This window comes from Oncorhynchus nerka, linkage group LG9a, assembly GCF_034236695.1.
Source record: "Oncorhynchus nerka isolate Pitt River linkage group LG9a, Oner_Uvic_2.0, whole genome shotgun sequence".
Lineage (NCBI taxonomy): Eukaryota > Metazoa > Chordata > Actinopteri > Salmoniformes > Salmonidae > Oncorhynchus > Oncorhynchus nerka.
The window spans coordinates 27622612-27647611 of NC_088404.1; the positions used below are offsets into that span (position 1 = coordinate 27622612).

The 25000-nt window shown below is 44.1% G+C and overlaps 1 pseudogene; it reads left to right on the plus strand.

The window, feature by feature from the left end:
• Nucleotides 1-100: 100 nt before the first annotated feature.
• LOC115134148 (alpha-mannosidase 2x-like) lies at nucleotides 101-25000 on the plus strand (annotated as a pseudogene).

The following is a 25000-nucleotide window of genomic DNA, read 5'->3' on the forward strand; positions in this document are numbered from 1 at the left end:
GTAGCTATGTAAACATATACTTGTTGCACTTCAATTTTTTTTTTTTTAAATAAATAAATATTCGTGGGCCCCTGCAGTACCTCGCGGACCCCATGTTGAATACCCCTGGGCTAGTGCTCTGCTCCTCTGGTTGAGTAGCTAGCTAGTGCTACATCCCACAAAGCTTTGTTGTTCTGAATTGCGCTAACGTTACTAGGCTAAAAGCTTTACCAGAGTAGCCCCCACACTGACACACATATCCAAACGGGCTGACGGTGAAACAGAAAACAAACCATTCCGTAGCTATGGATAACCGTGCACGGGCATCGTGTAACGGCCATTCTTAATGTGTCCCTACAATAGCTATTCGGGACGATTCAACTGACTGGTAGGTTATCATTTCTTTGACACTTAGCTAGCTGACGCCAGCTAGGCTAATGCTGGCTAACTGGTTGTGTAGCCATGTGACTAGCTAGCAAACGTTACAGCGTTTTAGCGAGGGATTGTGTCCAGCAGTTAAGTGTCGGTTAGAGAAGAAAGTGCAAGCTTCAATAACTGAAGGCTTGCTGAAAAAAAGATGGCAAGCTTGCTAACTTTACCTGCTAGCTAGCTGACTAACAGGGTAAGTTATGGTAACAGACAGAAACGTCAACCTGTCATTCTAGCAGCTATCTAACTAGCTAGCTAGCAGACTACCAACGTCAGGCAGGCATGACTGCAATAATCACGTTTTGTGGTGTCTGAATGATATCCGATTGACCCCCTTGAGCGACATAGCTAGCTAACTCAATTGAAATTGAATGACAACCGAGCTTTGACTAGCTTATTTAGCTAGCTGGTGCACTGTTTTTCTGTTAGTACTTAACTATCTAACTGATTTTAAACGATTACAATAGACAATGATTATAACTAACTAGAACTTGATATATTGATACTGGTTTGCTTGTTGCCATGTCCTTGCTGCTACACTAACGTTAACCCACACACTGGGAAATCATCATGACCAATTGAGCTTTATTCCACTTCACTGATTGCTGCTGTTTTCATTCACAGGTTACTATACTTTTCCACAAACAAGGATATTTACCAACATTGGTTTCCATCATCTCGGTATTGATGAAGGGGAATCGGCAGTCAGTGGCTAAATCATCTCCATTTGTATTAAAAGCATAAAGCATGTTACTTTGGGACTGCTAATACCACTCTGGAGCCTGTCATTTCCATGCTATGAGAGTTTGAGTCATCATCATGCACAGATTGCCCCAAAAAAATATTTTTGAATTGGGACCCATTTAGTTGTTATGCAGCCAGCCTAAGCAAGTGTTGGGTTTTATCATCAAAAATCCCCTTGGCAAGGCTAAATCACTGACATCCTGTGAGTTGAAAGGATTAAAATCATACAGGATTTGCATGCTAAGGTAAGAAGGAACACCTGTTTTAGCTAGCGCTCTGAAATCCCTGCCACTGTCCTCAGCTTGGTTGTTTTGTTTTTTTGGTATGCATTTACTTATCATCATCTGTCTGTGACTCTCTCTCTCCCACAAACTTACATTCAGCCTGTTACTGAGTGCTGAAGAGCATTATTCTGTTGCCTGGAAAACAGAATTACATACGTTTTTTTGCCATGTCTCGTTAAACTGAGATTATCCCACCAGCTTCAGAAAAGGACCCTAGGACATCATTTAAACATCGTGCAAACGGGACCAATGGAACTCAACCTCTTATTTTTTTGTCACTCTTGGTATGCTTTGGCTTTGTCACAGAGAGCATCACAGTGACATTTGTCACATTCAAAGTCCTGATGTGCTGTAAGCCAAGCGAAAAAGCTATCTAAAAAGCTGCTGGTACCTGTAGCTAAGTCCCTCTCTCATTCAGCCCTGTTTCTCTGCATCACTGCAGCCCTGTGCTTACTGTTATGGCTTTGCCCTGGTGGCCAACTGAGCGAAATGGGACTCTGTGGCTGTGGTGAAGGATTAGACGCAGTCCTGGGAGTTGGACTGGACCAAAGGATCGCACACACACATATATGCACACAGACACACACCATTTTGCGGAGACAGTAGGTTTCCTGTTTGAGCCCCTGCCGTTTAGAGCTTGTTTTTGTGGGGGGGGGGGTTCTCCTCCGCAATCTCAAAGGTTTGGATGGTTGAGCACAAGGGCCACTTTGAAGGAGCCCGGCGGTGGCTGTGGTTTGGCCGGAGCTGACAGACTGTTTGCCAGCTACTGCTGATTTAAGTACCCTGTGTCCCTCACTGCCTCTACACCCCCCTCCTCTGCGAAATGTTCCGCTCCTGACTGCTCTGGTGAATGGAGGTCTAGGGGAGCACAGGCAAGGTTGGAAGGGAACAGTTGCTGACACTGGTCCAGCCGGGCACTTTTTGCACTCCATGGACTGCGCTCCACTCTGTCCTCATTGAGGACCTTTTCCCTCTGTCTTGGTGGTAAATACTACAAGTCGAAGTTGTTTTTTCTCTCCTAAAAAAGCTTTTCTACGGGCTCAATGATGAAGCTAAAAAAGCAGGTGACTGTGTGTGGAGGAGCCTTATTCTGTGTGGCTGTATTTTCCCTGTATCTGATGTTGGACAGGGTCCAACACGACCCTGCAAGGCGACAGAACGGAGGTGGGAACTTCCCAAGGGTAAGACATTACCTATAGACATAGCATCGCTTGTTACTCTCTAAATCCTTGTCTGCAATCAAACACCATGTCGTGATACATCTCACTGTGGCGTTAAAAGCCAGAGGCAGTACCTTCTAAACAGTTTTGTGAACTTTCCTTTGATATTGAGTTACATCAAAGCTGTAATTAACAAATGTTAACTAAATGTATTGGTGAGATGCACACGTGTTTGAATAATTCATATCTTTAGTCTATATGTTTATTTTTTACTGTAACCTGAGAGGCAGTCAGTTATTTTCATAAACACACCTTGTGTTGAGTCGCGGCCCAACCACCACAGCTGAACTGCTTCGCAGCAGCAAAGCTTTGTGATTGATTATGTTTACAGACCTGGTCCAGCAGCAGTGTGTATAATGAGGGCTGGATTTGATTGTTACTGACAGGATTTTAGTCATGTTACCCCAAACTTGTTTTGCAGTATTTGTTTGTAGAGCTGTCGATGTGTAAATTGGCTTGAATTAGAATCCATAAATATAGAGAACACAAATGTATAAATGCAGCAATTTCAAAGATTTTACTGAGTTACAGTTCATATAAGGAAATCCGTCAATTGAAATACATTCATTGGGCCCTAATCTATAGATTTACATTTACATTTAAGTCATTTAGCAGACGCTCTTATCCAGAGCGACTTACAAATTGGTGCTTTCACCTTATGACATCCAGTGGAACAGCCACTTTACAATAGTGCATCTAGGTCTTTTAAGGGGGGGGGGTGAGAAGGATTACTTTATCCTATCCTAGGTATTCCTTAAAGAGGTGGGGTTTCAGGTGTCTGGAAAACAGAATTACATACGTTTTTTTGCCATGTCTCGTTAAACTGAGATTATCCCACCAGCTTCAGAAAAGGACCCTAGGACATCATTTAAACATCGTATAGATATAGATATCACATGACTGGGAATACAGATATGCAACACAGATACCTTTAAAAAAAAAAAATGGGCCTCACAATGGGCCTCAGGATCTCGTCACGGTATTTCTGTGCATTCAAATCGCCACCATACCGTAACCCCAGCGCCACCATGGGGCACTCTGGTCACAATGTTGACATATGCAAACTGCTCGCCCACACGTCGCCATACATGGGGCCTGCCAAACTCTCTAAAATAACGTTGTAGGCGGCTTATGGTAGGGAAATTAACTTTCAATTCTCTTTTGAAATTGTTACATTTTATATTTGTGTTCTGTATATTTATGGATTATAATTCCAACCAACTGCCACATTGACAGCTCTACAGAAAATACTGCAAAACAAATGAATATTCAATTCTATGGCAACAGCTCTGGTGGTCATTCCTGCAGTCAGCATGCCAATTGCACGCTATCTCAAAACTTGAGACATCTGTGGCATGTGACAAAAGTGCACATTTTAGAGTGGCATTTTATTGTCCCCAGCACAAGGTGCACCTGTGTAATGATCATGCCGTTTAACTTGCTTTTTGATATGCCACACCTGTCAGGTGGATGGATTATCTTGACAAAGGAAAAATACTCACTAACAGGGTTGTAAACAAATGTGTGCACAAAATTTGAGAGCTTTTAGTGTGTATGGAACATTTCTGGGATGTTTTATTTCAGCTCATGAAAAATGGGACCAACACTTTACATGTTGCGTTTTTTTTATATTTTTGTTCAGTGTAGTTTTGATTTGATTTATTTATTCATTCATTTATCTATTTGCTACAGCTTGAGTGAACAAGGACCTGCATTTTCACAACAGTGTTTCCTTTGGTAATGGAACTGTGAAGTAGTGTCAAATAAAACAATAAAAAATGTTTTTCACATGCATTGTGTACACCTGTACACTAACAGTGAAATGCTTACTTACGGGTCCTTTTCCAACAATGTAGAGCTAAAGATATAAGTAGAATAAATACACAGTTACTAGTGAGTAAAATCAACATGGCTATATACAGGAAGTACCAGTACCGGGTTGATGTGCAGGAGTACGAGGTAATTGAGGTAACTATGTACACATACAGTACCAGTCAAAGGTTTGGACACACCTACTCTTTCCAGGGTTTTTCTTAATTTTTTACTATTTTCTACTTTGTCGAATAATAGTGAAGACATCTAAACTATGAAATAACACATATGGGATCAAGTAGCAACCAAAAAAGTGTTGAACAAATCTAACTATATTTTATATTCTTCAAAGTAGCACCCTTTGCCTTGACATATTTGCACACGCTTGGCATTCTCTCAACCAGCTTCATGAGGTAGTCACCTGGAATGCATTTCAATTAACAGGTGTAGCTTGTTAAAATTACATTTGTGGAATTTCTTTCCTTAATGCGTTTTAGCCAATCCACTTGTGTTGTGACATGGTAGGGGTGGTATACAAAATATAGCCCTATTTGGCAAAAGACCAAGTCCATATTATAGCAAAAACAGCTCAAATAAGCCCACTAGTCCTACTATCATTTGTTTTTCAACAGGACAATGACCCATAACACACCTCCAGGCTTTGTAAGGGCTATTTGACCAAGAAGGAGTGTGATGGAGTGCTGCATCAGATGACCTGGCCTCCATAATCACCCAACCTCAACCCAATTGAGATGGTTTGGGATGAGTTGGACAGCAGAGTGAAGGAAAAGCAGCCAACAAGTGCTCAGCGTGTGGGAACTCCTTCAAGACTGTTGGAAAAACATTCCTCATGAAGCTAGTTCAGAGAATGCCAAGAGTGTGCAAAGCTGTCATCAAGGCAAAAGGTGGATACTTTGAAGAATATGTTTAACATGTTTAACTTTTTTGGTTACATCATTATTCCAGGTGTGTTATTTCATAGTTTTTATGTCTTCACTATTATTCAACAATGTAGAAAACTGAAAATAAAAAACCCTTGAATGAGTAGGTTTGCCCAATAATTTGACTGCTACTGTAGGTAGGGCTAAAGTGTATAGGCAAAAGGATAGGTAGTAGCAGCAGGAGAGGAAGTGTGAACGTGTCTGGTGTAAGTATGCGTGTGTTTTGGTGTCGGTGTAAGTATGTGTGGGTAGAGTCCAGTGTGTGTGTGTGCGTCGACTCAGTGCAAGATAGTTGGTGCAAAAATCCATCCATATGGGCTAGCTAGTCCTGTTTAGCACCTCCTGTGACGTTCATCCCCATTTCCCCCCCCGGGTCCTTTTCCTCCTGCGTTCTAGAGCCAAATCTCTGTTCTGCAGAACCGCATAGAACAGCTGGCGCAGCTACTTGAGGAGAACCACCAGATCATCAGCCACATCAAGGACTCTGTTCTGGAGCTGACCGACTCTGGAGCTGTGTCCCCCAGCGGACAGCTGCCCTTCCCGTAGTGCCAATGTTTCCTGGGTCCTGCCCTTTGATGGACGCCCCACCTTTCTCTCCGTCAAGCCCCAGGACTGCCAGTTCTCCCAGGGTCGACGCAGACATACCGACCTGCAGGTGACCAGCTCTCCAGGGACTGTCTCGTCTCGGAGGAACTCTGTTGTTCTGTTGGCCATCAGTAGGCGTGTGTGTAATTGTTAACATGCTGTCTCTTGTCTATGTGGCAGGTTTAAGGTGAGGTTACAGATATCATGTGATTTGCCTCTGTTCTAAACGCAAAGCAGAGTTAAGTTTAGCTAACTTTGGTCTGTTGCTTTCCAGATGCTAGACATATACTCCCTGTTGAAGTTTGACAATGTTGACGGGGGTGTGTGGAAACAGGGCTTTGAGATCACCTATGAGCCTGGGGCGTGGGACAATGAACCGCTGTTTGTGGTCCCTCACTCCCACAACGACCCAGGTGAGACATGGCTCTAAAACTGGGTTCTTCAGGGCACGTTGTAGCAAAAGACGACGGAAGGCCAATTTCTAAGGAAACAAAAAAGTGAATAAAATATTTTCTTAATATATTTTATATATATATTAAGCAAAAAACGAAACATTGATTGAGTTATTACCTGCAATATTAAGCAAATGACTGGATTGACAAATTGAGTGACACAATGACATTAGAATTCCAACGTCTTAGTTATTTTTTAGATTAGAACGGCTGTGTATTAGCACAAGATTTGATTTTAGCCAGAGACCAACAGTTCCATTTAGATTTGTGTACAGCCAACAAGGCCAGCTAGCTAACTTGACAGTTGTTGACTTTGGAAGAAACTGTCATGTTTTGTAATTCAGTAGCAGGAATAGCCATTCATTATGGTTCCATTTAATTAGGATAGACTTTGCTCTTTACCAAGGTGTCACTGAGTAAATGTTCACAGCTTGTCCTGGGTCTGTGGAGAGCCCTGAGAGACCACTGAGGCCAGAGCTTTTAAGGTTTAACAAGACTGACTGCAGGTAAAGGGAAGTAGGTCAAACCGCAGGACTGGCACCAAATCAGTCCTGCAGAAAACGCAACGTTAAAATGCCCCTTTCACTGTCGGTCCTTTAGTCTATTTGGTTGGTCTACCTTCTACCAGTCTGTGCATCCAGTGGCGTGGACTCCTATGGTTTAGTCTACAGTGAGCATATTGCTCTATAGATTAGTTAGTGCTAGGCTGCACTGTTTATGTATTGTAGAGTCATCATCTTCTCTCCTTTCTGAGAGATTCATAGTCTGCTTGTTTCTCAGCCTCTGACAATACATTCAAGGTGGTTCATTGTTACTGTTCTGTTTAAATAATAAAACGGGAGTTATTTGTAATACTTCACCACTATGTTGTGTTTGGTACTGTACCACTGACCTGCTTTTACCCCTCCTTGACATGGCAAAATACATGATAGGAAATAGTACAGTACTGTCTGTTAGGGTGTAGATTCACTCTTTACTGTTCATCTTCTATTTATGTCTGAAACTGACCTACCCTCAAACCAAGGTCCTGGGTTATATTTCATAGACACAAATGTTTTGAAATGGGGAGGTAGCCTATTACTTGAACTTTTCCTTTAAGGGATTCCTCTTTTTTTTTTTTGTTGCTGCGTGTCTGTTCCGTACCAGTCAAACTGAAGAGGACCCTGTTCCTCCTGATCTTTTATTTTTTTAATTTTTTTTTATTTTACCTTTATTTAACCAGGTAGGCTAGTTGAGAACAAGTTCTCATTTGCAACTGCGACCTGGCCAAGATAAAGCATATCAGTGTGAGCAGACAACACAGAGTTACACATGGAGTAAACAATTAACAAGTCAATAACACAGTAGGAAAAAAAAGGGGAGTCTATATACATGGTGTGCAAAAGGCATGAGGTAGGTGAATAATTACAATTTTGCAGATTAACACTGGAGTGATAAATGATCAGATGGTCATGTACAGGTAGAGATATTGGTGTGCAAAAGAGCAGAAAAGTAAATAAATAAAAACAGTATGGGGATGAGGTAGGTAAAAATGGGTGGGCTATTTGCCGATAGACTGTACAGCTGCAGCGATCGGTTAGCTGCTCAGATAGCAGATGTTTGAAGTTGGTGAGGGAGATAAAAGTCTCCAACTTCAGCGATTTTTTTTCTTTTTCTCCCAATTCGTTCCAGTCACAGGCAGCAGAGAACTGGAACGAAAGGTGGCCAAATGAGGTGTTGGCTTTAGGGATGATCAGTGAGATACACCTGCTGGAGCGCGTGCTACGGATGGGTGTTGCCATCGTGACCAGTGAACTGAGATAAGGCGGAGCTTTACCTAGCATGGACTTGTAGATGACCTGGAGCCAGTGGGTCTGGCGACGAATATGTAGCGAGGGCCAGCCGACTAGAGCGTACAAGTCGCAGTGGTGGGTGGTATAAGGTGCTTTAGTGACAAAACGGATGGCACTGTGATTGATTGGCACAGGCAGCGAACGGTTGAAAAGCAAGCATTTGGTTTTACTAGCGTTTAAGAGCAGTTGGAGGCCACGGAAGGAGTGTTGTATGGCATTGAAGCTCATTTGGAGGTTAGATAGCAGTGTCCAAGGACGGGCCGGAAGTATATAGAATGGTGTCGTCTGCGTAGAGGTGGATCAGGGAATCGCCCCAGCAAGAGCAACATCATTGATATATACAGAAAATAAGAGTCGGCCCGAGGATTGAACCCTGTGGCACCCCCATAGACTTCCAGAGGACCGGACAGCATGCCCTCCAATTTGACACACTGAACTCTGTCTGCAAAGTAATTGGTGAACCAGGCAAGACAGTCATCAGAAAAACCGAGGCTATTGAGTCTGCCGATAAGAATATGGTGATTGACAGAGTCGAAAGCCTTGGCAAGGTCGATGAAGACGGCTGCACAGTACTGTCTTTTATCGATGGCGGTTATGATATCGTTTAGTACCTTGAGCGTGGCTGAGGTGCACCCGTGACCGGCTCGGAAACCAGATTGCACAGCGGAGAAGGTACGGTGGGATTCGAGATGGTCAGTGACCTGTTTGTTGACTTGGCTTTCGTAGATAGGCAGGGCAGGATGGATATAGGTCTGTAACAGTAGGCAGGGCAGGATGGATATAGATCTGTAACAGTTTGGGTCCAGGGTGTCTCCCCCTTTGAAGAGGGGGATGACTGCGGCAGCTTTCCAGTCCTTGGGGATCTCAGACGATATGAGAGGTTGAACAGGCTGGTAATAGGGGTTGCGACAATGGTGGCGGATAGTTTCAGAAATAGAGAGTCCAGATTGTCAAGCCCAGCTGATTTGTACGGGTCCAGGTTTTGCAGCTCTTTCAGAACATCTGCTATCTGGATTTGGGTAAAGGAGAACCTGGAGAGGCTTGGGCGAGGAGCTGCGGGGGGCGGAGCTGTTGGCCGAGGTTGGAGTAGCCAGGCGGAAGGCATGGCCAGCCGTTGAGAAATGCTTGTTGAAGTTTTCGATAATCATGGATTTATCGGTGGTGACCGTGTTACCTAGCCTCAGTGCAGTGGGCAGCTGGGAGGAGGTGCTCTTGTTCTCCATGCACTTCACAGTGTCCCAGAACTTTTTGGAGTTGGAGCTACAGGATGCAAACTTCTGCCTGAAGAAGCTGGCCTTAGCTTTCCTGACTGACTGCGTGTATTGGTTCCTGACTTCCCTGAACAGTTGCATATCGCGGGGACTGTTCGATGCTATTGCAGTCTGCCACAGGATGTTTTTGTGCTGGTCGAGGGCAGTCAGGTCTGGAGTGAACCAAGGGCTATATCTGTTCTTAGTTCTGCATTTTTTGAACGGAGCATGCTTATCTAAAATGGTGAGGAAGTTACTTTTAAAGAATGACCAGGCATCCTCAACTGACGGGATGAGGTCAATGTCCTTCCAGGATACCCGGGCCAGGTCGATTAGAAAGGCCTGCTCACAGAAGTGTTTTAGGGAGCGTTTGACAGTGATGAGGGGTGGTCGTTTGACTGGGTTGTTGTGCTCATCACCTCTGTGCTGCGATCTCCTGTCCCGACAGGCTGGATCAAGACATTTGATAAGTACTACACAGATCAGACGCAGCACATCTTCAACAACATGCTGGTCAAGCTGACTGAGGACCCACGCAGGAACTTAATTTGGTCTGAGATCTCCTTCTTCGCCAAGTGGTGGGAGAGTGCCGACATGCACAAGCAGGAAGCCATGCGCAAGTGCGGATCTCAGTCACAGCTCTAGCTCTCAAACATCTTACTCCAACACAATTTAAGTCGGCAACTGTTGGTTCTTCCCTAAAGCAGCTAAGCCGTCCGTTGAGGATTGCCCACATAGGGAAGAGTCAATAGTGGCAGTCTTGGTAGATAAAAATTCAGTTGTTGTAGTGTCGTAATACAGTATTTGACGTGTGTGTGTGTATATATGATATTATAAATACCTCACATGACTTGTAATAAGATTAAGCAATTATCCTATTAAAATGTGACTCCATAAGATAAATAGCAATATGCAAGATACTATAGTTAGAGTAATAGGCATTGAAGAAATGTCTGAGAATGGAATTCTAAATACAGGTGTATTTAATTACTTTAGAAAATGAATGATTAGCTTATGCCTTGCATAATGTTAAGTTACAAAGCATTATAAGGCAGGATTCTAAGCATGGTCAGAGAGAGAGAGCGAGACAAAGAAACCATGGGAAGAGGAAGAGGGTAAGACATGGTGTAGGTATATCACCACAGAAAGTCAGGAACAAACAGAATCTACTAACCTTTTTATAGTGTAAGCATTGAACCTATTTGGATTTCAAAAACGGAGTTGTTGACCAATGGAATTACTGTGAAGTTAACCTCTAATCCGATATCGGACCTACAGGATGTAACCTCTGGTTCTCAGAGGTGAGACAATGGGGGTTGGCAAGATCAACACACAATCCTGCATTCCTAAGACAACACAAAGGAATTTCTTGCATACAGTTAATAAGAAGAGTCACTTCGGGGGCTGCCCTACTTTGTTGTTTTCTGTAAGCAGGAACTCGCCCAGCTGTGAATGTCTACCCAACTAGCAAAACAGTGTCTTTTCAGTATCTCTTATCTCAGTGTAAACAACCTGCCAGGCCACATTAGCAGTGTGATCTACTATAATTAGCTAATAAGTGCCACATCTCCCTTGGCAGAGAGACCAGGTGCTTCTAAAATAGCTGGTTATTTGGTTGACACAGTGTCTCCAAGTAAGCGTTTGCTTTTCAAATCAAATTGTATTTGTCACTTACTTCATAAACAACAGGCAGGTGTAGACTAACAGTGAAATACATACTTATGGATCCTTTTCCAACAATACAGAATTTTCCTCATGTCTTTACTGGGTGGATGTCTTAAATCCTCTCGCTGTCGCAGGCTAATCCTGGGAGGGCAGCTGGAGATGGTGACCGGAGGTTGGGTTATGACTGATGAGGCCAACGTTCACTACTTCGCCATGATTGACCAGCTCATAGAGGGCCATCAGTGGCTGGAGAAGAACGTGGGTAAGCAACACGCTTCCCCTCTCCGAGATGCCTTCTCTTATTCATGCAAGGGGGTTTGCCCACTGTGATGTTTGCAGCAGAAGCATTGGAAAGTTAAAATAATTCAAACTCTGTGTGGATAACTTTGCAACAACACCTTTGCGCGTATTGTGTGAAATCCTGTATGACTTCGGTCATAGTCCTGATGCAGTAGGAGTTCCATTATGACATAGAAACTGTGCACCATGCTTTGTTGTATTTTCCATGATGGTAACCCTCCTGTGCTGTGCCCTACTGTAGGTGTGACCCCTCAGTCGGGTTGGGCGGTGGACTCCTTTGGCCACAGTGCCACCATGGCCTACTTGCTGAAGAGAGCCAACCTGACCAGCATGCTCATCCAGAGGGTCCACTACTCCATCAAGAAGCACTTTGCCTCCAGCCGCAGCCTGGAGTTCATGTGGAGGCAGTCCTGGGGTCAGTTGCTGGCTGTTTTCATGGCAGCAGACCAATCTCATCTATTTACACCATAATGTGCTTATCTCTCTGGAATGCAGATTTCCAATGAGTGCTGCCACTGTATGGCCTTTCAAATTCAAATTGAGGATGAGGGAAATGTTGTACTATAAAATGTGGCCAATTTATAGTTTGGACTAAGAACACTAACAGTTGTTTGTTCCTTGCTTGTTTTTGCATTGTATTTTTGAATTCACACAAACCCCAAAATAAAAATGTAAAAATCTTCCTTTCTTTTGTGTTGCCAGACCAGGAGTCGGGCACGGACATCTTCTGCCACATGATGCCCTTCTAGAGTTATGATGTGCCACACACCTGCGGACCTGACCCCAAGATCTGCTGCCATTTTGACTTCAAGAGGCTGCCAGGCGGCCGAGTCAACTGTCCCTGGAAGGTTCCTCCGCGGGCCATGGTGAAGGCCAATGTGGCAGAAAGGTAAGCCCAGCAGAGAGCCTCCCCCTGGCCTTGTACGCCACACTGCTAGGGGGGAAATGTCAGACCTGTGGGTGCAGAGGAACATGGAAATATGCAACCGGCTTCACTGCGACTTGCTTATCAATGAATAGTTTTGTGCAGAAAAAAACCCGCTTCATGGAACTTTCCAAAGCACACATTACTGAGAGAGTCTAATGGAAAATAGCTCTCTCACTGAAAGCTATTGATTGCCTTTTTCCATTCAAGCTCCTCTTTTTATCTTCCATTTTCTAAGGTCATGTCAGTCATGTATTGCCCTGTACCACTGGCATTGCGCAGGGATGCACACACTCATTTACATTGACATTTTAGTAATTTAGCAGACACTCTTATCCAGAGCAACTTACAGTAGTGAGTCAATACATTTTTGTTATTTTTCCCCGTACTGGTCCCCCGTGGGAATCAAACCCACAACTCTTGCATTGCAAGCGCCATTCTCTACCAACTGAGCCACACAGGACTACATAACTAAGAGACTATTGAACATGTAATGCATTTCAAAATAAGACATTTCCACACACTGCTTGCAAGCTTTCTTATTTTCATTCAAATATGCTTTGACAAAGGTCAATAGACAGAAATGTTGCTATTGTCAATAATTTCTATATTCTAAAGCAAGCAGTGGTCAAGTCTGTGTGCTTGGTTTTTGGTAAGCAATTGGGTGCATGTATTTCATAATACTAGTTTGCTGAAACAAGGAGGAACAAAGTGTCTTCACATTATGAAGAGTCCATGTTACTGTGGAAACTGACTCAATTGCATGTCTCGTATTGTTGAATGCCCGGCCATCCCTTCACAAAATGATTGTGTCTCCTTTAGTCTCTCCTATTTTCTGTCCTCTCTCCTGATATCGGCTGTTAGATGTGAACCAGGATTACTTTTACTTTACTGCTTTTGGGTGAAGTTTGTCGTCATGAAAATGAAGTTGATAAAATAAAAAAAACTTGAAAACAATTACATTTTCTTAACAGTCTTCATCCATAATGGTCAGTTACATGATTATACACTTACAGTGCCAGTCCTACTGTGACCTGAGTCACTCTCTCCACCCCAGGGCCCACCTGCTCTTGGACCAGTACCATAAGAAGTCCAAGCTGTTCCGCAGTAAGGTGGTTCTGATTCCGCTGGGAGATGACTTCCGCTACGACAAGGCCCTGGAGTGGGACCAGTAGTACCTCAACTACCAGAGACTCTTTGACTACATGAACTCTCACTCTGAGATGCATGTGCAGGTATGTTTGTTTTGATTGATATTTGATTAATTCTAAAATGTCTCAAATGTAATGTCTCACCTTTATGGTCCTGTGTGTCTCCAGGCCCAGTTTGGGACCCTGACCGACTACTTCACTGCGGTTTACAAGGCCAAGGGGTGTCAGACCCCCAGAATACCCGGTGCTGAGCGGGGACTTCTTTGCGTACGCAGACCGAGAGGACCACTACTGGAGCGGCTATTACACTTCCCGGCCCTTCTACAAAAGCATGGACCGGGTGCTGGAGTCCCATCTCAGGTAAGGCCAGATGTAAACAGACAGACATGGCTTTAGTACATCTGTAAAACAGCAGGTTGGCATTTGCGCCTTACTCTCAGTCCTTAATTCAACAATGTTAGCCACATGTGCGTAGGTTTCAAAAGTAAAATCATTGGAGATGGAGACCTGTCTGCACACTGTCAAAGTTAGGAACAATCCCAAAACCTTCTCTTGTCTTTGTTAATTTGTTCCTCTGTGTTGTTCCACAGAGGTGCAGAGATCCTGTTCAGTCTCGCCACACGGGAATGGAAGGCCGCTACCCCACGTCAGACTACACCCTGCTGACGGACGCCAGGCGCACCGTCGCCCTGTTCCAGCATCACGATGCCATCACAGGCACCGCCAAGGAGAACGTGGTCATCGACTACGGTAACAGGTTAGTTACTAAGAGAGAATATAAATAGTGAATACTTTTCCATATAAAAGTTTTTAAAGTTGAAAAAGATACTACTATTTCCTTTTTTTCTTTCTACATCCCTGCCTTTGTGACCACTGATCTCAAAAGAAAAATACCGACATTTTACTCTTAAGTCTCCAACTCAGTTGAATGGTTCAGAAGGAACAGAGAAAAGAGACAAGGCTAAGTGGCCATTCAAGAATACTAGCATAATGTCTCATTGGTCCTTTGTCTTTCCTTTAGGTTACTGCGCTCCCTGCAGGGCCTGAAGAGAGTAATCATTAACGCAGCCCACTTCCTGGTAATGAAAAACAAGGACGTGTATCGCTTCTACCAGACAGAACCCTTCCTAGAGACGGTAACGGACGACAGGGAGACATGGAGCTCTAACAATGTATTGCAGTGTTAAAATAGCTCACATAAGCTCAACTTCTTTTTATATTTTAATTTTCCATATGATTCCTTGTTGACTGTATATCTATCAAGTTGTGATCTACTGCTACTCAGTGCTTCCCTAGTCTAGTAACAAGCAATAAGTGCATTTCTGACTCATACAGTGCCTTCAGAAAGGAATCATACCCTTCGACTGATTCCACGTTTTCTCACCCATCTACAAACAATATCCCATAATGACAAAGTGAAAACATGTTTTTAGAATTTTTAGCAAATGTATTGAAAATGTAATATCTCATTTACATAAGTATTCACACCCCTGAGTCGATGTCAGAATCCCCTTCGGCAGCGATTACAGTTATGAGTCTTTATGGGTTAGTTTCTAAGAGCTTTGCACACCTGTATTGTACAATATATACACATTATTATTTTAAAAATTCTTCAAGTTCTGTCAAATTAGTTGTTGGTCATTGCTAGATAGACATTTTCAAGTTTTGCAATAGATTGCGAAGCCTATTTAAGTCGAAACTGTAAGTAGGCCACTCAGGAACATTAAATGTTGTCATGGTAAGAAAGTATAGTGTGTTTTAGGTTATTGACCTGCTGAATGTTGAATTTGTCTCCCAGTGTCTGGTGGAAAGCAGACTGAACCAGGTTTTCCTCTAGGATTTTGCCTTTGCTTAGCTCTGTTCTGTTTCTTTTTATAAAAAGAAATTCCCTGGCAGATGACAAGCATATCCACAACATGATGCAGCCACCACCGTGCTTTGCTTGAAAATATGAAGTGGTACTCAGTGGTGTGTTGTTGGATTTGCCCCAAATGTAACGCTTTTTATTCAAGATGAAGTTAATTTCTTTGTTGCATTTTTTGCAGTTGTACTTTAGTGCCTTATTGCAAACCGGATGCATGGTTTGGAATATTTGTATTCTGTACAGGCTTCCTTTTCACTCTGTCATTTAGGTTAGTGTTGTGGAGTAACTCTCCAGACTCAGTTTTCTGCTATGACAGCCATTAAACTCTGTCGCTGTTTTAAAGTCACACTGGCCTCATGGGGAAATCCCTGAGCGGTTTCCCTCCTCTCCTGCAACTGAGTTAGGAAGGACGCCTGTATCTTTGTAGTGACTGGGTGTATTGATTCACCATCCAAAGTGTAATTAATAACGGCACCATGATCAAAGGGATATTCAATATCGGCTTTTTTGGTTTTACCCATCTACCGATATCTTTCCTTCTTTGCGAAGCATTGGAAAACCTGCCTTGTCTTTGTGGTTAAGTATGTCTTTGACTGAGTGACCTTACAGATAATTGTATGTGTGGGGTACAGAGATGAGGTAGTCTTTCAAAAGTAATGTTAAACACAACTCCATGCGACTTGTTATGCAACATGTTACGCAAATGTTTACTCCTGAACTTATTTAGGCTTGCCATGTCAAAGGGGTTGAATACTTACTGACTCAAGACGTTTCATTTTTTTCATTTTTTATTAATTTCTGAAAATATAATTCCGCTTTTACATTATGCAGTTGTGTGTGGGCCAGTGACACAATCTCCATTTAATCCATTTTAAATTCAGACTGTAACTCAACAAAACGTGGAAAAAGTCAAAGGGCGTGAATTTTGTAAGTCGCTCTGGATAAGAGCGTCTGCTAAATGACTTAAATGTGAATACTTTCTCAAGGCACTTTATACTTCTGTGTTTGTGACTATAGGATGATAGGCATGCCACCCAAGACTCCCTGCCCCAGCGCACCCTTATCGAACTGGACCAATCAGGACCTAGGTAACGCTCTCTTCCCCTCTGCCTCAGTACAGTCTCTCATGGGTGGAGTGTTTGACTGATCTCCCCCTGTTTCTCTCTGTTAGGTACCTGGTGCTGTTCAACCCAGTGGAGCAGGACAGGCTGTGTGTGGTGACAGTGTTGGTGAACTCTGTCAGGGTCCGGGTGCTCACAGAGAATGGACAGACCCTCCCTGTATAGCTCAGTGCCCAGTGGAGCTCTGCTAGCCAGATGAGCGCAGAGGGCTTCTAGGTGTGTGTGTATGGTTGCTGGTTTAATTTGTTGCGCTCCCAGTGACTATTTAATGTACATTGTGTGGTACTTCAGTTGACAGATGCGTTGATATATTATGTGTAGCATGAGTGTCTGCCGTGTGTGTGTGTTTTAACTGCGTTCTCTCCTGTCTGCAGGCCTCCTTCATGGTGCGTCTGCCTGCCCTGGGCCTGGCTGTGTTCCATCTGTATGACTCTGCTGATACCCCCATGACGCTGTGCTCTGAGACCCTGCTGAGGCTGTCTGGTCAGGGGCAGACTGCCCACGCTGTGGACCCCTTCCAATTGCGCTCCCAGACAGCAGACCCACAGCTCTTCTACATCTCCACCCAGTCCCTTACTCTGGGCTTCTCTGGAATCACTGGCCTGCTGGATGTATGTGGAGGGGAAGAGGCTTGTGGCCGAAATGGCACCCCGTTTCCTATATGGTGCACTATTTTTTGCCAGAGCCCTAGGCTGCCATTGCGGATGCAGCCACTGACTACTCTTTGTCTCTAACAGATTGACTGATATGGAAGTCAGCCTAAACGCTGTGACTAAAATTATAAAATTAACCCAAGGCCGTTGATCATTTGCTGAATTCCAAATAGGCAGCACAGACTAATTTGGTTGAAGTGTAATGTATAATTCTCTCTCTCTCTCTGTCTCTCTCGCTTGGTCCATCAGAGCATCCATCGTAAAGACGACCCCCAGGAGGTCAAGGTTCAGATCCAGTTTGTGACGTACGGCACTCGGTCCTCAAAGGACAAGAATGGGGCTTACCTCTTCCTGCCTGATGGGAAGGCTAAGGTGAGCTAGCTGCCAACCCCCCCCCCCCATCTGTCCTAGAGCGTCAGGTAGCTCATTTGCAACTGCGACCTGGCCAAGATAAAGCAAAGCAGTTAGACACATACAACAACACAGAGTTACACATGGAATAAACAAACATACAATCAATAATACAGTAGGAAAATCTATATACAGCATGTGGAAATGAGGTAGGATAAGAGAGGTAAGGCAATAAATAGTCTATGGTGGTAAATTAATTACAATGTAGCAATTAAACACTGGAATGGTAGGATGTGCAGAAGATGAATGTGCAAGTTGAGATACTGGGGTACAAAGGAGCAAGATAAATAAATACAGTATGGGGATGAGGTAGATTAGATGGGCTATTTACAGATGAGCTATGTGCAATGATCTGTGAGCTGCTCTGACAGCTGGTGCTTAAAGCTATGGGGGGAGGTAAGTCTCTAGCTTCAGAGATTTTTGCAATTCGTTCCAGTCATTGGCAGCAGAGAACTGGAAGGAAAGGCGGCCAAAGGAGAAATTTACTTTGGGGGTGACCAGTGAGATATACCTGCTGGAGCGCGTGCTACAGGTGGGTGCTGCTATGGTGACCAGTGAGCTGAGATAAGGCGGGGCTTTACCTAGCAGAGACTTGTAGATGACCTGGAACCAGTGGGTTTGACGATGAGTATGAAGCGAGGGCCAGCCAACGAGAGCATACAGGTCGCAGTGGTAGGTAGTATATGGGGCTTTGGTGACAAAACGGATGGCACTGTAATAGACTGCATCCAATTTGCTGAGTAGAGTGTTGGATGCTATTTTGTAAATGAGTCGAGGATCAGTAGGATGGTCAGTTTTACGAGGGTATGTTTGGCAGCATGAGTGAAGGATGCTTTGTTGAGAAATAGGAAGAAGATTCTAGATTTAATTTTGGATTGGAGATGTTTAATGTGAGTCTGGAAGGAGAGTTTACAGTCTAACCAGACACCTAGGTATTTGTAGTTGTCCACATATTCTAAGTCAGAATCGTCTAGAGTAGTGATGCTGGACGGATGGGCAGGTGCGGGCAGCGATTGGTTGAAGAGCATGTATTTAGTTTTACTTGCATTTAAGAGCAGTTGGAGCAGTCTGTGCTATTGAGCAAGGCACTTAACCCTAATTTGCTCCAGAGGCGTCATATTATTATGGCTGACCCTGTACATCAACACATTTCACTGTACCTATCCGGTGTATGTGACAATAAAACATATTTTTTAACTGTATAATGTTTTATGATCAGTCTACCCTGCCTCAATCCATTACAGAAACACACTGTCTCTGTTTCTCCGTCTCAGCCCTACAGTCAGAAGGAGCCTCCGGTGGTGCGTGTGGTGGAGGGCCCTCTCTTCTCTGAGGTAGTGGCTATGTACCAGCACTTCCAACAGACCATTCGCATACACAATGTGCCAGGTGTGGACGGTCTGTCCCTGGATGTCACCACCATGGTGGACATCAGAGAACAGTCTAAAAAGAGCTGGCCATGCGTCTGGACACGGACATCCAGAATGACGACACCTTCTACACAGACCTCAACGGATTCCAGGTCAGCCCACACATGTTTTTTTATTTTTCATCTTTATTTAACCAGGTAGGCTAGTTGAGAACAAGTTCTCATTTGCAACTGCGACCTGGCCAAGATAAAGCATAGCAGTGTGAACAGACAACACAGAGTTACACATGGAGTAAGCAATTAACAAGTCAATAACACAGTAGAAAAAAAATGGGCAGTCTATATACAATGTGTGCAAAAGGCATGAGGAGGTAGGCGAATAATACAATTTTGCAGATTAACACTGGGGTGATAAATGATCAGATGGTCATGTACAGGTAGAGATATTGGTGTGCAAAAGAGCAGAAAAGTAAATAAATAAATAAATAAAATAAAAAAACAGTATAAAAACAGTATGGGGATGAGGTAGGTGAAAATGGGTGGGCTATTTACCAATAGACTATGTACAGCTGCAGCGATCGGTTAGCTGCTCGGATAGCTGATGTTTGAAGTTGGTGAGGGAGATAAAAGTCTCCAACTTCAGCGATTTTTGCAGTTCATTCCAGTCACAGGCAGCAGAGTACTGGAACGAAAGGCGGCCAAATGAGGTGTTGGCTTTAGGGATGATCAGTGAGATACACCTGCTGGAGCGTGTGCTACGGATGGGTGTTGCCATCGTGACCAGTGAACTGAGATAAGGCGGAGCTTTACCTAGCATGGACTTGTAGATGACCTGGAGCCAGTGGGTCTGGCGACGAATATGTAGCGAGGGCCAGCCGACTAGAGCATACAAGTCGCAGTGGTGGGTGGTATAAGGTGCTTTGGTGACAAAACGGATGGCACTATGATAGACTGCATCCAGTTTGCTGAGTAGAGTGTTGGAAGCCATTTTGTAGATGACAGGCCCTGGGCGTCACCAGCCTAGAGGGCGGTAGGGACGGACAACTCATACGTTATTTTTCTTAACACCTTATTGTTCCTGAAGTTTTCTATCTCTTATATATCTAAATAAGTTTTCATTAAGAGGGACTGGTAGAAGTTTTTCCTTTTTCATTTACTGAAATGTGGTGACTTCTCTGCTGGTGGAACAAACTCCCTCACGACGCCAGGACAGCGGAGTCAATCACCACCTTCCGGAGACACCTGAAACCCCACCTCTTTAAGGAATACCTAAGATAGGATAAAGTAATCCTTCCCCCCCCCCCCCCTCCCCCCCCCCCCCTTAAAAGACCTAGATGCACTATTGTAAAGTGGCTGTTCCACTGGATGTCATAAGGTGAAAGCACCAATTTGTAAGTCGCTCTGGATAAGAGCGTCTGCTAAATGACTTAAATGTAAATGTAATGTTTGCCTTTGCAATGTTATCTATGTTTATTTCTATGGAGCTCAGAGAGATAATGGAGGACTCATCTTTGTATCTGTGCCAATATGGTATCTGGTTCAAGGAAAGTCAATTAACTAAGTAGACCAGACCCAACTGGTATTGCATTGGTGTCCATGGGAGACACCCAGTTAAGTAGACCCAACATTTTTTTCCAATGGTAAACGGCCTGAGTGAACTATCTTCATTTATCCACCATTTTTGGCAGTGCCATTGAGACGATCTCCATTTTAAAGTAGTACATTCTCTTCTGTGTTTGTGTTGGGGGGGGGGAAGTGCTGGTGTCCTGAACCAAATATTGTCATTCGTTTATTGTGGCCACTAGATGGTGGTGATATAGCTTAAAGCCATTTGCAAACTATAGGCAACTCAATTTGAAGTGCTCTGATTTTATTGGCTGGTCGCTCCCAACCCATAGGAATCCCCACCTAGTTGACTACTTTAACATGGTGGAAGTCCTCAATGACAATATCCATGCTAAAACTGGTTCTATCCAGTATCTAGACTCCCCTATCGATCTCTATGATGGAGCTATATATGCATATCTCTGCTTTTCCCTCCCTCAGGCCAGTTGGAGGTGATTCTGGACCGGCGGCTGATGCAGGATGATAACCGTGGCCTGGGCCAGGGCCTGAAGGACAACAAGAAGACGGCCAACCGCTTCCGCCTCCTACTGGAGAGGAGGTCCACTGGCAACAAGGTCAGTCAGTCTAGAATCCTCAGATGGGAGTTAGTTTAGGTGTCATATTCAAGCAAATAAACACAATCTAGTCTGGGGGGAAACAGTGGGTGAGCCGAGACTACTTCTCGGTGTGTCTCAAATGTCTTAATCTCTCATGCTACGCTCTTTAACCCATGTCTCCGTTCTTTATTTGTCACTCTCCTCCATTTATTTTTGTCATCTCTCTCGGTCTCCTTCTCCATTGCACTCAGCATGATGGCTTCTTTGCCAAACTCTCCATGTTTCACTCTCTCGTCTCCTTCGCCCTGAGAGGCGGAGCTCAAGAGGTAAAGTTGCCATGGCAACAGCGAGGTCACTAGATACCCAGCCGTGGCCGTCTGTCTATATAATCTGTTATAGCTGTTCTTACCTTCTAGTTTAACCTGTGTTTAGCTGCCCTGTACCCTATAGCTATAAAGCCTGCCGTAGCAGCATTGCAAGAAATCCTGGAATTGGATATGCGCTTAAAATGCAAATAATTGTTTTCAGCCCTGCAGTTTCCCTGCTGTGTTGACTGTTGAAGCTAATCAGGGTGGGATGGGGGTTAGTTATCAGATTTGACCTGTGTTGAAACCTGTCTTCCTGCCTCCCAGGTGGTGGACAGCAGACCAACCAGCTTCCCCTCCCTACTTAGTCACATGACCTCGGCCATCCTCAATCACGAGGTGCTGGCGCTGCCTGTGCTGCCCAAGAAGCGTGGCATTCCTCCCTTGCACACCTTTGCCCCCCTTACGGGGGCCCTGCCCTGTGACTTCCACGTGCTCAACCTGCGCAGCGTCCAGCACCAGGTAACTAGAAGTGAAGAAGTAATTGTCCTGTTTGTGGAACGTCAATATACTGGAAGATATAATACATGTAGGGTTCTGTGTACTAACCATTGATGCTAATATGTTTGTGTGACTTGTAGCAGGACACTCACTCCCCGTCTCCCTACACGGCCCTCATCCTGCATCGGAAGGGTCTGGACTGTGACCTGGAGACCCCCAACCCTGGATTAAATTGTACCACTCCCGAGGGACAGGTCAGTGGTCCTCAACAACACACACACATGGATCACCACAGATACAACTGGGGCGATAGTACAGTGTGTTGCACAGACTCGTACAGCACTGCAGTGGGAGTCATGCTAGCAGTCTGGAAAGATTATTCTCTGTGTTAGACATGAGGAGTGACTGGACAAATTGTTCTCTCATACACACTCTTTCTACCTCCTCTCTTTTACAAACTGTATCCATCTCTCGCTCTCTCTCCTTGTCTGTTCCTCCAGCTGGGTGTGTCTTCTCTGTTCTGTAACCTGGACCTCCAGCTGCTGCAGCCTGTGTCTCTGTCCCTGATGTACTCCAGCCCCCCTCTGGCCAATGACTCCTCCATCAGCCTGGAGCCCATGGAGATCTCAGCCTTCAGGCTCAAATTGCGCTAGCCAGGCTCAGATAAACACATCAGACCAGACACACCCAGGCCAGGCCTGGTCCCACCTGGTTTTGTCTGTTCAGTTCTAGTCTATAGGAAGAGTGAACAGAGGGGTGGCCAAGCTGGGGCTTCCTGGTCCAACCTTTGTCTACAACATACAGTACACTACACCACTCTACACTAAACCTCTCTGCACCACACTACACTACACCACACACACCCTGAACTGTAAAGTCAGCTTGGAAAAGCAGGTGTCCACCATGACTAGACTATAACTGCAGGGGGCAGATGGCTGTCAGACACACAGTGGCTGTCTCCAATCTTTCGCAGAGAACCAGAAACCTTTGGTGATTTAGTTTTTGTGCTTGTGATAATAAAGGTGATGTCTTTATCACAGAACAGATACTGGTGGTCTTCTGCCTTTGCATTATAATGTCAAGTTAGTGGAAACAATTTTCTTTCAGTTTTTAAATGAACTATATTTGTTTTCTTAAAAAAAAAAATCCCATCCTAGACTAACTAATGAATGTAAATATCACATGTATAAGGACCTTGGAATGACATGGCGACCGAGTGCAATTTGTAAATGCTTTATTTTTGCCACGTTCACGTGCTAGTCAAAGCTAGGAAACTCTGGTTGTAGTTATACATGTGCCGCTTTCAACCAATTAGCAACCAATTCCGACTAGCACATCAATGCGGTGTTAGTTTGGACAGTTTTTTAAATCTACTATGGAGCCTATCCACCTGCTGCAGACTAGAGAACTGTTAACTCCATTACGAGCTCATCACTGCTCATTGAACTTTTATTGATTGCATTGACCGACTGAATGCAGTTGTGTACTACCAGTGTGAATGTTTGCTCTCTCTATCTCTGCAGTAGAGGAGCTGAGGCTATGGCTCTGTAAGATACTGTATGTCAAGCAGAGTCCGTCACTCTAGTCACTACCAGGCTGGGGATTAGGTCTCTCTCTAAGGAAATACCAATCCCCATGCTACTTTTTTGTTTTTAGTCATCATTATCTCCCTATTGCATGACTGTACGTCCTGCTATCCTTTCAATCCCCCCTTGCTTGTAGATGGTCTGAAGACTTTCAAACTATTGTTACGTGAGCCTCTCAAAGCTATCATGTCCAGATGAGTTGGCTGTGGTGGAATTTAAATGCTCCTAAAGCCATTCCTGTGCTCCTGTTCTTTGTGTGTGTATGCCAATTGATGGACGAATGGTGGTGTGTACTATACTGTATGCAGTAGAAGAAACTACTATGATGACGATACCTCTTATTTAACATATGACACATTGGTATGTATATTGATGTGGAAACTTCTGTGAAGAAACAGTATGCCAGAGGAGTATTAAGATCCGGAGTGCAGTATCAGGGACAAGGTATCTGTTCATAGCACTGTACTGCTAATCATCATCATTAGTGAGTCTGTGTAGTGGGGTTGGAGGATCTGGCTTTCAAAGCCAGGCATGGAGACCCTGTTTTTAAAGGCAGGATCATGGTTCAACCTTCCCTTCATGATGATGTGGAGAAATGGTCCGTTGATGTGGAGAACAAACGGATCCTTCAGGTCTGACTTTGACAGAGTTTACTGGCGCAAACATGGTATTTTTTTAATCAGCTTTCATCATAAAACATCTCTATAGCCTTGATCTTGGTGGGGTTAAGGTACCTGTCTATGATTAATTTCTGCCTTTGGTGTTGGTGTGGAAGGCTAAACATCAGTAGCATACATCAGTAATGGCAGATGCCCTGTTTATCAGTTATCTTTGCCATTTCTCACTATATGTTTCTCCTCTACCATCTCTTAGACCATCCTACTATCCAAATATTTTTTCACCCTGCTGTGTTCTGTTTAACACTCCTCACTCAGAACACACGTAGCTACAGTCCAACATTTCACTCTACAATGCTCAGGCACTAGCCTGGCCCCATACAGTGGATGTGCTGTAGCCAACTCCTCTATTGATGTCATACTATCTTTTGGTATGAGAACAAAGAAACAGAGAGGAGTTGGTTGTACGTACCAACAGACTGGACCACCAGACTACCAATGTAGCCTGCATCACTTTTCATCATCAGCACTTCCACACTGTCTTTTCGGATTGCATTTCCCCTCTAGCTATATGTCATAACACTACCCCTGTTCCTAATACGGCACTCCCCCCTATTGTCCCTTTCTTCCCGCTCACCTACTGTCTCTATGTGTCTGAGTTCCTCTGTAGACTTGTCTTTTGTATGTGATATTTGTTGTAGGACTTTTTTTAAGATGGAGTTTATGAAGGACAAATGTCTTTGTTCTCTTTTATTTGTTTATTCCTGGATGTGTGTTTTAAAAAAGATGCATAGAAGAAAAATGCAGACGCGGAGGAGTCAAAATAAAGATCAAATATGATA